Source organism: Plectropomus leopardus, chromosome 1, assembly GCF_008729295.1.
Source record: "Plectropomus leopardus isolate mb chromosome 1, YSFRI_Pleo_2.0, whole genome shotgun sequence".
Taxonomy (NCBI): Eukaryota; Metazoa; Chordata; class Actinopteri; order Perciformes; family Serranidae; genus Plectropomus; species Plectropomus leopardus.
In genome coordinates, this window is record NC_056463.1 from 2,542,532 (window position 1) to 2,556,306 (window position 13,775).

Here is a 13,775-nt window from a genome sequence, read left to right on the forward strand (position 1 = left end):
GATGACCGAAATTTAATAATGTTTGAGCTTCGATTTTGAACATCGATACTGCTGTCAAGTCCTGTGGGTCCTATGACATCACACCTCAAGTCGAGTCATTTAAATCCAGTCACTAATCACAAAAAAAACTCCGTCCATAACCAAACCTTGTAGCACGTCCCGTCAATTAAGTATCGTATTCCAGTGTTATAATCCACAGGATTAGAGCTAGTTAGCTAAATAAACGAGGTTTCACAAGGTTTCATTGTGATGTGTTCAATGTCGGCTCAGTAAAATGACTATTAGGCAAAGGTAAATAAAACGTCCTCATGATGTGTTCAAATGTAACATCAAGAAAACGAAAATCTAGTTTTTGTTGAGAAACCTGAGTAATTGTGAATAATAGCTGTTTGGAGGAGAAATTTGTTTTCTCAGAAATATAAAAGAAACTTGTTAAGCAATAAAAGCAAAACCAGTTCTGTTAAAAACATATTGCCACTTTGTCTCGATAATATTATCAATATCAAGAAAAATTAACGATCCCCATCCCTAATCAGAGGATATCTGTTATTTATTTTTCACTGCAAAAAAATGCTTTTGTGGGGTGAGACTGTGTGAAAAGTGTCAGTTGTGTGTGTCTCATGGTCAATGCGAGAGTTGGCAATTTATTTTTTTTGTGCACAGCTGCTCCGCTTACATGTGTCTGCGCATGTAAACACCAGATCATCACCAGACGTCCCATGTAAACAGTTGAACCGAAATCTTCAATCTTTAATCTGATTGATTTGATCTGATTGAGCGTGCATGTAAACGCAGCTAATGTTGTGTTTATGTGACCGGGATGGGGTTTAAGTTATAACGCCTGTTTAATTTACCCAATTAGACAATTAAATCTGGTTAGTTTGTGTAAATAATTTTAATGTTAAAATCATCATTTGAAACAGGAAAATTATCAAATTACTAGAGCTTCAACTTCTGATTTATACCTATCTGAACTGTTAAACAAGTCAAAGATGCGGGCATCCCAAAGTGTACGAGGTGTATTGTTTTTATAACAAATTTTATTTGTGAAAGCAGGTGAAAGTTTATTAACATATGCTTGCACGTCACCTTATTTTTATTTCACTGAAACTAGAAAACCATAATGCAAGTTGTAAAAGAGAAGAAAAGAAGACAAGGGAAAAAACAAGTAAACCCAAACCAAAAAGCAACAAAAAACTAAGTAAATAAAGTGCATAGATAAAAGAGAAAATTGTGTGTGGTTAACATTGTTATTTAAAGGAGTAAATTGGATAAAGTGACACCAGCATACTTATAAATCAAGTTCTGAGGGGCAGATTATGCATCAGTCAAACAGGACATAGATTTTATTCTTAATCTGAAGGAATGATTGATAGATTATTAAAATAATAGTCCCAATAGTTGAAAAAAACCATCAGTAGCTCTCTGTATTAGGTTTACTGACAGTTTGGCTTTATATTGCAAACCAAAGTGGCAAAAAAACATGTTTTCTTCAGAACCAATGAAGAAATAATTGAAATTGATTAAACATATAGTGTTGTTGAATTATCCAATAAATTCCTGGAGAAGGCCGAGGCCATAATTAAAGAACATTTTCAAATTCTGAGTGGAGAAAAACATTTCAGTCCCTATCTGAAGCACAATGACTCACAGAGTTTAACAACACAAATTTATTGAAGATAGTTAATCCCCTCTAATTAAATTGTTACTCACTATTATTCATTTTGTCACCTCCTTGTTTGGAAATTCATGAAGTCTGTGTCCCATGCCAATAAAGCATCGAATGATCTGAATTTAAACAGAGACAGAGGGAGAGCGTGACAATTGGCTTCATGTAAAAATCAATGCGGACGTCGTTAATAATTAAAATGTTTTTGTATTCGATGAAAATGGTAAAAAGTAATGGAAAGAAAGGCGGCCCGGAGACAGGGCAGCATTTTGAGACTGTGTCGCTGTCCAACTTTGCCAGCAATTACAACAGGCAACCTTTGATTTTTATTTATTTTTTTTTTTTTTGGACCAAAATGTCAATCCATGTCCACGATAACGCTGACTCATAACTGCTGCCCAAATGCCTGCAGCTTAACAACCGAGAGCACTGGAGTTATGCTGCTGGTATCAGTGAGATTACTGCTGAATGTGTGTGTGTGTGTGTGAATGTGAGTGTGAGTGTGTGAGTGATAGAGAAGGAGGGAGACAGACTGATGTGGATAGAAAGAGACAGAAGACGAGTCTTTGTCCTTTTCTTTGATCTCCTGCACGCAGTTGGGATTCGGTAGATTTATCTATGAGGCTGCTTCCTGTTTGACACTTTTGCCTGTAAGGTTCGTGTAAATGAAACCTCTCTCAGAGGCTATTATGTCATCCTATCCACCTGTGTTTGTGTGTTTGTCTCCGTCTTTGACAACACACACACACATACACACACTTGACAGGCGCCAGTCTCTGTAATATCTGCAGACAGCTCAGTGGTCCGTCCCAGCGCTGGCAGATGGTGTTCATTGACCGGTGCCCTTTCCCTTATTTCCTTCCATCCCTCCATCCTAGATCCCTTCTTTGATTGATTGCACACAATAAAGTCCCCTCTTCATGTCCCCTTTGTATTTTTAAACAGAGCTAAACAATGACAGCGTCACACCTCTCCAGTGTGTGATTTTAGACAGCATGCCGGCATCACGGAAAACAGGAAGTCCCAATCAAATCGGAAGGACGTGCCTGATCAAGGCATTTTTTTAAGTGATCGGGATGGCTTATTTTAGGCACACGCCCTGCCAGATCCTTTGTTTTAACTGATATTGGTTTTTCGGGGCCGATACAGATTATTAGTAGTTAATTAGGAACCGATATGAATTTACAATAAAAATGAAAATCTTTCGATCAGTATTTAGAATTTGGAATCTAATAAACTCTGTTTAAATGCATTAAATGCCTTTAACAAGTGTTAAATCAAAACTGAAATGTTCCACATCATATACAGCAAGTTCCCAGCAACTTTTTTTATAAAGTCAAGTTAAATCAAAATAAAATTAGCTCCCTGAGATTTTACAAAGTAAACGTTACTCCCATGCTGACCCTTTCTGTGCACTTTTTAATTAATACATTTTACTGGTGATCATTAAAATAAAATGGCGATACAGATAAGCGACACAAAGCCTGTTTTTTGTTTCGTTTAAGCTGCTACATCAATTTAAGTTCAATTGAAATTTTTGTTGTTAATTTTTAGAGAACTAGTTTAACTATGATGCTGCCATAAGCACAATTTAAACAGATTTTTATATGTTGACAGGGACTATTAAAGTTCAGCCACTTTGAAGTGGAATTGTGATTTTATTACTTATTTATAGTGTTCTGTACTTTGTTATACAATGCTTCACTAAATGGATTTAAAAACAGTTTTATAAGTCACATTTTAAGTGTTTACTTGCAGTTACAGTTGCTTACTTTGTTGAAAAAAAATAGATTGAGTGGAATTATGATAAGAGCCAATTAAGATCTTTTTACTTTATTTATTTTTGTAAAAATAGAATAAAATCCCTCAAGGAACTGTTGGGATGCAGACATTTTTTCTTGCATTGCAGAGCTATTGAACTGTCAAGCAAATGCACTGGATTGATTTTAATAACTTCAAAGCGCTTAAACTGTGTGTTGTGCAGCTGTATTATTCAGGTAAATACAAGGATCGGATTCATAGTCATTCATAGTCATATTGCCTCTGAAAGAAACTCTTCTTGCTTCGTTTGTCGAAACACTTTGTAGGCTCTGCTTTTCAAAGTTTGATGCCATTACGACCCCCTGCTAAAAGCCTAAAGGTAAGACATTATACTGGCTCTTTATTCTGCTATTGTACCTTTTATACAGAACATTAAGGCGGGATATTCCCGCTTTGAACAGACTGTGTAAAATGGGCTTTAGTCCGTCCCTTCCTTCATCCAGTCTGGATAAAGACATGTCCCTCTCCAGCCTTGAACTCTGAAAGCCCTCACCAGATAGAAGCAATTGCCAAGGATTTAGTGCTTCACACTGTGCCGTGCATGTGTAGTATGCATGTGTTTGTGTGTGTGTGTGTGTGTGTGTGTGTGTGTGTGTGTGTGTGCAGACAGATGAAATAGTCTGCCAATTTACCCTCTGTAAAGTCTGTCTGTGTCCAGCTTCACTGCTGAGGGATGAAGCTGTTTGGGTGCAGTTTATAGAGTACTAATTCTCAGTAATTAGCTGGGAATTGGTCTGTTTTATGTAAGTTTTGTCTTCCCTTGAATACTTTTCAAAGTGTTTTCCAATTAGATTTTCACTTCTGTGAAGCAGTTTTTGTTCTTTATGCCTTTTTTATACTTTGAGATGAGTCTGCGTTAATGGACTTCTCTGTGGTTTGGACACGGCTGTGATGATGAGCGTTACAGGTTTAATGCAGCACTTAAATTCATTACGGTCGTGTGTATCTTCCTCTTTTAAGACAGGATATGTCACAGATACTGAACTGTCTTTGCTTTTATAAAAATGACAGGAAACCAGGGGCCAATCGCATCAGCCCCATACATGTTCCAAGGATTTCAGGATGCTTCTAGGATTTTAGGACATTTCTGAGATTTTTGGACATTCCTTGGATTTAAGTATGTTCCATGGGATTTTATGACATTTCTAGAATTTAAGGACATTTTTAGGATTTTAGGACATTACTCAGGTTTCACCTTATAAGAAGTATAAAAACAGTTCCCAATGTGAGTCATTTTATTTTGATTGTAAATTAGAAAATGGTTGGGGGGGGCCACCTGGAAACGTATCAGGAGCCAGATTTGGTGCACGTACCATAAGTTGAGTAAAGGGATGTATCTTTCTATTTGTGGTCAATGATTCAATACAAAAACAATAGAGATACTGTTAGACTTGTAATAATATGATACACAAACATTCACTGACGATATAATGCAAGGCCTCAGGTTTGATTCTAGTTTTGGGACTTTGATGGCGCATCATTTCCCTCTCTGTCTCCCCACATTTCCCGTCTACCTCTTGACTGTGACCTCTCAAAAAAAGGCAAAAAATTATCTTAAAATAAAGAAAAATGACAAAAACTGTTTGATATTACAACAGTTAGACAGATTGTCTCTTGTAAAGTCACTTAGACTTAATAGATTTAATGAATTCTTAAAATATCCTCCACAACATGTATTTTTTCTTTCTCTCTGCGGCCTCCCAACATTTAAAAACTACATAGCACTGTACAAAGAACAAGCATTTTCTATTTAGAAACAATTAAAATAAATAATCATTGTACCAGAGGCAATGCGACGCAGCAGAGCAACCTTGTGGGTGTTTTTACATTTCACATTAAAATAAATCAATCAAATCAATGTATCCTGTAGTTAAAATGCTCCAGTTAATTAATTCAGTGATGAGACATACTGGTTTTGAACTGCCTGTGGGAAGAATCAACATGCACAGATCTGTGTTTTTTTTTATTAAAAGCTCCATTGAACCTGTAATGTGAGATTTCTTCTCTGTGACTTTTGTTTTTTGTCCTGTTTCTCGTGTGTCTTACTCACTTGTGTAAAAAGGCCTGCACACTTACGTCATGCCACACGAGTTTTTTGAAAACAGCGATCCTGCTTGGATCTTCGTCAGGTCAAACGTTTAAAAAGATGAAACCACACCTATATTTATGCGTAATGCACACCAGTATGCTGACCTGCGCTGTGGTTACCAATGTGAATCTGTTTGTTTTCACTGGCATGGATGTAAACTGTAACTGCAACTTGACTTGTGGATGGAGGCATACAAATCAGGTTTAACATGTATAGTTTTTATTCGTGTGTGCATCCTACTGTGTTTGCGTGTACCTGCATATGTGTGATTTCAAGGACTTGTTAGTTGACAAGGCCAACTTGCAGGTCCAGTAATGTGGTACAACGGTGTGACGGTGTGAATTCATGTCAGTGGTGGATTTGTTGCTCACTAAAACTGGTCAGCGTGAAGGTTAAACTGTCACACTTGTAAACAAGGTTCAGGTCTCCAAAACAATTTGCTGCAAATGAACGTGAGGTTGGCCGATGGGAGCCGAACAGCTGAGTCTGCTGCTGCTGCTGCACTCACTGTAAGTCTCTCTGCAGATGAGAGACAGAAATACCAAAAGTGGACACGGAAAATGGATGAACACAATAACTGCATGTGCAATTACATCAAATTTGCTCCACGTTTTGGTTAAAATTTTGCTGCTTGCCTGCAGCAGTTTAACCCCAGTGATTGATAATGTTGCCATTAGATAGCGGCTGTTTACAGCTTACAATGTTTACCTGATCGCATTAGAAAATAACCCTGCTCATAGGTGTAATACACTTAATCTGGTTATCCTGCTCATTTTATAAACCGCATTTATCATTCTAATAACAAAGAGACAAACAGCTCATTTCCTGTCATGTCTCTACATGCTCAGAAAGGAAAAAAGCTGCTGCTTTTGTTCAGGTGCATAATGTCTTTTAATGGACTGTTGGAAACATGAATGCTCATGGTGTTCATCAGTTAGACATAAAACAAGGTAGAGAAATCTTACAAAACATTTACAGAGTATACACATGGGCAACATGTTAAAGGAAAAACTAGAATACATGAGTGGAAAAACATAACAACAACTTCTAATCATGTTTTGTTTATGTCCACTTGCCACTGTGGCTGGTGGATCCCAAAATCCATCAGCCATTTAATGGATTCTAGTTGTCCATTTTTTTTCCTGGTGAGTGAATCAAATATAACTGTTTTGAATCCTCAAGTTCGGCATTTTGTCTGTCACCATATTGGTTTTTTTTGGAGCCATATTTTGAGGAGAGGGTGGAGTAATGGAGGCGTGAGAGGTGGATCCATCTCAGACTGTAGCGACACCTCGCAGACAGCCTGTCACTCAAGCAGCCCCTCCTTTAATTATGCATAAACTTAAGCCTTAATAAAAAGTATTTGATGAAGTATGTATGAAGCTGTAAACATGCTTATTTCTGCTGTAAAGTTGTGCATTTTTAAACCGAGGGTTTTTCAGGACTTATACCGATGAGACTGAGAAACCAATATTTTGAACTCATATGCATTTACAATGAAAAAGACAATCTTTCTATCAATATTAAGAATTTGGAATATAACAAACTCCAACACAAAACTTTGTTTGGATGCCTTTGGCAAAAGTTTAATCAAAACTGAGACTTTCAGCATCAAATACAGCAAGTTCCCAGCAACTTTTTTTATTAAGTCAAGTGAAAATTTTAATAAAAAACGAATAAATAACTCCCTGAGGTTTTACAAAGTAAAAGTTCCTCCCATGCTGACGCTTTCTTTGTACTTTTTAATGAAGTCATTTCATCTGCAATCATTAAAATAAAACATAGATACAGATCATTGACAAAATGTCAAATATCGGCCCCGATAATCGGCCAGGCCAGTAATCTGTCAGCCCTGACGATGAGGATCGACTCGCATTAGAGGAACTGCAGTTCTGGGTACTTTTCTGTTGGCTTCATTTTTCGATGGATAAAAACAGGTGGATTGAATGTACTTAGTCACGCAGAGGTATATAATACATAGAGTACAGTAGAGCAAAGATTTATGGGATTTTCGGGATATCCGTGTGTGTCAGAAGCACATCAATGCAGCAGCTGCATACGAGGCTTTTGTGGAGGCAGATGCTTAATGTTTTAAACCCGCATTACACAGCAGCATCCAATTAGTACTGACACGCCTCTCTGGTCGGCTGCCCTGCCTGTTCAGAGCAGGCGAAGTCATGACAAGCTGCGAGGTGAACATAATTGGCACTTTGCTGTCGCAGTCAGGGTGCTGCAGGAAAATAGGCCTTTGTGTAGTCTCACTCAGTGATAAAACACACACACATCCCGTTTTTAACGCGGTGACTTACCTCATGTTTTACCTCATGTTCACAGTTTGTTTTTTAGTCATGGCGTCAGTCGTCTCCACGCTCCTTTCACATGACTGTCGTAAATAAAAGTTTTGCTATTTTCAATTTTAACACAAATGTATCCAAATATTTCACAGACCCAAAACAAACCGCGTCGGCTCTGTCAGTCAGAAGAGAGCTGCTTTGTGATGTGTGAGATAACCGTGAGTGCTTGTGGCTGCGAGTGTGTGTTTGTAGTGTATGCATACAATCATCTGATACGAGGCTGGAGACGGAGTGTCTTGTCTGTCTGTGGCCCAGCTGTCCAGGGACGTGTTTGTGGGTGAGCGTGGGAGTGCAAGTTTGTGTGTGTGTGTGTGTGTGTGTGTGTTTATCCCCACCGTTATCTGTGACAGATAGTTATGAGCAGACAGACTGACGCTTTCCCAAGTGTTCGCCTTGGGGCAGACTGGGGAGAGGCATGAGGGTGTGTGTGTGTGTGTGTGTGTGTGTGTGTGTGTGTGTGTGTGTGTGAGAGAGAGAGAGAGAGAAAGGGGAGGAGATGAGCGTCTGAAATGCTCTGTTTCATCCCAAACTCTTCCACTTTTGGTTTTCGTGCTTGTTCCGTCATTGTTTACTTCCTTTTTTTATCCAGGTTCTCTGTCAGTGTCAGCGGCCATCACTGCAGAAATATTTATTTTCACATGTCATTCAGTCTCACATCCTGTTATTAAAATAGTTTTTCTCTCTGAAAGGACCAAGCACATTTTCTAAAATATATGCCTGCTTTAGAAATAGTGTCATGTTGAGAAAAATGCTTAAATGCTCTCCGAGAGTTAGATGAGAAGATCAATATCACTTCATTTTCTTGGAGTTAAATAAGAAGCTACAGCCAGCAGCTCTTTAGCTCAGCTGGGTTGCAGCGGTAAACCGGTTTCAAGGTATTTCATGGTATGAGAATTAATGGTTATCATAAGTAATAATTGTATTTATATATGGTATTGGAAAAAAATGCAGCTGGACGGAGAATCTCACTTTTTATATTCGAAAGAGAGTTTATTTACACATGCTTTAATTTTTAAAAATGGTTTTAAGTTTCAGTTGTAGTAGTAAAATGTTTGTTTAACCAAAGAAAACTGAGTTTTTATTCATGTAGTCATTGTAATTAATGATAATAATTCTGTAATATCGTAAAAATGCCAAATATTCTGAGGAATTTATCATATCATGAAAATGTCATATCCTTGCAGCCTTAAGCTCAGTCACTGACACATTACATCTTATTTGTTAAATCTGAAATCTAAAATGAAGTAAATAAACAACAGTTCACAATTTTTGGGCACAGATAAATGAGCGAATGCAAGCAAGTGACTATATTCTGCCAGGAAATATTGTGCTGAAAATATTTGTTCTGATTTAAGTTTCTTATATTTTTTAGGGCTCCTGAAGTTCAGATTGTTTCTGATTCAGAGTCTCCCAGCAACGGATATGATCCCTCACCGGCCTCTCACCACTCAACACGTGCAATAGTGTTTGTAGGTGAGTCATTTCACACGGGAACACTGTCAGATGCTTTCAAAAAAATTTTTTTAAAGTTATTTTGATGACATTTTTTTGATTCATTAGTAGAAAGCTTTGGCAGAGAATGGATTTTACTTTGTATTGGGTGTGTCTATTTTTTTTCTATTTAATAAGCATATAACAGTATATATTACGTATTGTTTGGCAATATTGTATCAATACATAGACACCAAGTATAAATTTGTTTAGTTATGTATCTTATTAACATTGTAAATACAATACATTATACATTTTGCTACGAGGAGAACTGTTAGCTGTCGCGAACTACAACGAGCGAGAAAAGCGTGACTGCTGTGGATGTGGCGTCTGTCTCAGGTCAGGATGCGCTCAGTACAGCGTAGGAGGAAAAATAGATCTGCTCGTACTTAAAATCCTAAAACCGAGTCTGCATAATATGAGTTTATATTGAAGCTGTGTTTGCATCAAATCTTTGAGGTCACACGAAGTGATGTTATTCAATGTGATATTGAGGAATTTATTTATTTTTTGCCATATTTCTCACCAGTCATTCTTGACATTTATATTTTTCATCTGCCTGAATATTACTATTATTATCATGTGTGCATGTGTGTGTGCGTGTGTGTGTGTGTGTGTGTGTGCCATTATGGAGAATATATGCAGTTGTGTGTCACAGTAATAGGATAAGAATATGGGCTGAGGTCACAGACAATGTGATAGAAGGATTACCAGGATGAGAGGAGCAGAAATGGAGGAGGAAAGGGTAGAAGGTCGTGTGTGTGTGTGTGGTGTGTGTGTGTGTGTGTGTGTGTGTGTGTGTGTGTGTGTGTGTGTGTGTGTGTGTGTGTGTGTGAGAGAGTGAGAGAGAGAGTGTGAGACAGAGAGAGGCAGTGTTTGTTGGAAGGTGTTACAGGGTGAAACTGGGTTAGTAAAGCTCAATTCCTCATACAGTAAAGCCTGCTATCAATCATGCACAGACACCCACAGCCACGCTGTAAAATGCCAAAAGGATTGGCAGTGGCCACAGTTTCATTATTGTTGGAACAAGGAAATTCAATCAGCCGATCAAAGAATCATCTGAGTCACTTTGATTTTTCACTGGCTCTTGTCCTCTCTTCGTCTGTTTGGGCTTTTGTCTTTTCTCTCCCCATCTGTCTTTGTTTTCTCACATTGTCTTTCTTTCTTTTGTTTTTTGTTTATTTTTTTCCAAATCTTTTTTATTGGGGTTTTCAAAGTTAACATACAACTGAAAATGACACAGAAGGGAAAATAGAATTTCTAATACCAATGTATGGAAAACATTGGTCAACGAAATAAAATGTATAAGTAAATATAAGTTGTCATACATGTTTAGCATCGCAGACAAGTTTACAATGTATATTTTTCACAGATAAAAGTATGACATGATGCACCTGTTGGTAGGAGCGGGCTCCCTCGGGCATGATGCAGCAGGCCCTAAGAGCTGTTATTGCATCACATAACTCTTCAAAACTTAAGCGGATCATCCGGAAGATTTGGATCCACATTTGCTCTGTGAAATCGTAGAATGTCACCTCTCAAAAATCCCTCATACATGGCTGCTCCCATGTAAGTGGGTGGCTTTTCCATTATTGCTCACATAAAACACCTATGTGGCCTTGGATTGTAAATAATGGCGGTTAGTGCAGTGGCTGCAATACAAATAAACCTGCTAATGTTTTGGACATCCATCGCCATGGTTACTGGAATGTTATCGCCAGAGGAGAAGTCGCATAACATCACTTAGTAGAAACACAGTCATCTCGCAATTGTGTATTATCGACATTTCGAAAATATTGCTCAAATTTTGCGCAAATCTGTAATGGAAACCTGCCCCATGTCTGAGGTTCAAGTTGTGGGTGTTGAGCATGAACAGGAGGGGGCCGAGCACACAACCCTGAGGGGCTCCTCATGTTCAGTACTGGAGTGAAGGAGGTGTGACCTCCAGTCCAGTAACGAGATGCAGCGTGTAGAAGTCAAGCCCAGAGTTTGCCGTCAGTTTCATGAGGGCGATTGTATTGAATTTTGAGCTGATATCGGCAGATAGCGTTCAGATGTAGGTGTTGTTATTTTCAAGATGTGTGAGGGCTGAGTGGAGGGCGTCCACTCTGGCAGCAGGAGAAGAGTCCACAGGTTAACAAGCACTCAGTGAACTCTCTGACTCTTGTACATGAATCTGGCGAGCCCCAGAGTTCCCAAGTGGTATCTTGTGTGTACTTCCACACACAAGCTGCAGTTTAGTATGTACAGGAGGTGTCGAGGGCACCAGAGCTGGAAAACAAGCAGCCGAGTCGAGTGAAACTTTTCTACACAAGACATTGAAAGTAAATAACTTTTGTGAGCTTTATTATGAATATTCATGCTCTCTAGAGTATTAATAGATTGTTTTTGGTCACATTCTGACCTTCACCACAGCCATTAGGTCAAAATTTCCACTTGTACATAATAAGTAACAAAAAGTATTGGTCAGATAGCCGTGAAATATAAGTGCAGACAGTCTGCAGAAAACTGCTTCGTAAAAAAGAAGATGTCTATAGTTTCATTGAGCACCGGCATCCAATACTCAGATTTGGTCGTTGTTAGGATCATGAGCCCGGTTCAGACTGAAGACTCGTGACAAAATGAGTTGAAACTTGCAATGTGCCCGTCTGCAACGTTGTAAAAAACAGCCAGTTCACACCAGTACAACCGGTTGAGACAGTGTATCATTTCTATGCAACAACTTTCTGCACTTTCATTATGATCTCCAACTTTTCAGGCTTATTTTTTGACTGAGTATTATTTGACGTTTCTTAAGATATGAATGAATATAGTGTTTGTGAGATACTGACCACAGTTGCATTTTTGGTAATAATGAAATGTCAAAAAAACAAAAACAAAATGAGCATCAGATAGACTGCATTCATAATAAATACGCCACAATGGTATAAATAACCAGCATCAGTTAATTTAATTTGTCATGTTAAATAAGCATCAACTGGCAGCTGACTTTGAATTTTTGATTGGTTTTATCCACATTACATGATATGGATTGGGGATAACCACGCCCCAATCGACCCAGTTTCAGGAAACTGTGAAAATACAATAATGACAATATTTCAAATTTGATGTCATTTTTATGCTTTTCATTATACATATAGCTCCTAAATTATATATTAAGAATGTTTTTGGTCATTTGGGTTCCAGAGGCTTCAAAGTCTGTGTGACCAAAAAGGATTTGACCTTTAGTGTAGAATTTGTGAATGAAAACCACGAAGTAAACAAAACAGCAGGTTAACATTTGAGGATAAAAGCGGCTCCTGTGCATGTCAGAATGTATCCATGGGCTCACCGATACGAGGTAGACACCTTTTCTCAAAAGAAATGAAGGAGTAAGAGATGAATAAAAGAAAGAAAAAGGAATGTGTAGGTAAAAGGGAAGAAAACAGTGAGGAAAGAAGAGAGGAGACGGGCGTGGAGGAATAGGGGCTGATTGCCTGACTGATTTCATGAGTCACTTCTCTGCAGGAGCGAGGCTGGAGAGAGACAGGTGGCTGTGTGTGAGTGTGTGTCCCCATGGCTCACTGTGATGTCTGTCTGTGTGTGTGTGTGTGTGTCTCTAATCTTATTAGTGTGCGTGTGTGTGTCTGTGTGTGTCGAGGCGTACTGAGATACTGACCAGATGTGATCTTTGATGTTCAAAAGTGTCAACCTGAGAAGGAAAATACTTGGGAGAGGATAAAGGTCATAACACACAAACACACAGAGACTACCACATATGTGTGTGTGTGTGTGTGTGTGTGTGTGTGTGTGTGTGTGTGTGTGTGTTTGTGTGTGCTTGTCTGTTGGAAATTTCCCGGACATAGTTGCAGGTTTGGACACACAAACAGCCGACTTACACATACACAGCTTTGAACAGTCAGCCGGTTCTTTTGCAGCTCTCGCCCTCAAATATTTGTGGTTTGAAACGCTCTACAAACCCAGAATCACTACTTTTGTATGTTTCATATCAATGTTTCCGAAGCAACGTAATTTATGAGATGAGGTCATCATTCAGAGGTGGAGGGAACAGCGGATGACATGACACCTTGGTGAAACACCTGCCAAGCTGCGCAAAAAACGTTTGTTTTTTTTACTGAGACATCGCTGTGTTTTTGGCGGGGATACTTCCCCAAAAAGCGGTCGTTTTTCAGAGACACTGCTGCGTTTACTGCTAGTAGAGTGCTACAAAAAACAGCTGTTTTTATGCTTCTGTGCCAGCGACAGCCGAGGCTGGAGGCATTATGTTTTTTTGAGTTGTGGCTCCATACATCCGACACATTCTTGTGTATACGATATCGCAAGAATTTCTTCAAATTTGGCACAAATGGTC

General features: G+C 38.6%; 1 protein-coding gene across 1 annotated transcript in view; it reads left to right on the top strand.

Annotated features, from left to right (window-relative positions):
• The window catches only part of dok4 (docking protein 4), a 69,267-nt gene that overhangs the window by 14,416 nt on the left and 41,076 nt on the right, over nt 1-13,775 (top strand). The window contains exon 2 of the mRNA XM_042487303.1: nt 9,306-9,406. The gene's annotated coding sequence lies outside the window, so the exon portion shown is untranslated. The remainder of the gene's footprint in view (nt 1-9,305; nt 9,407-13,775) is intronic.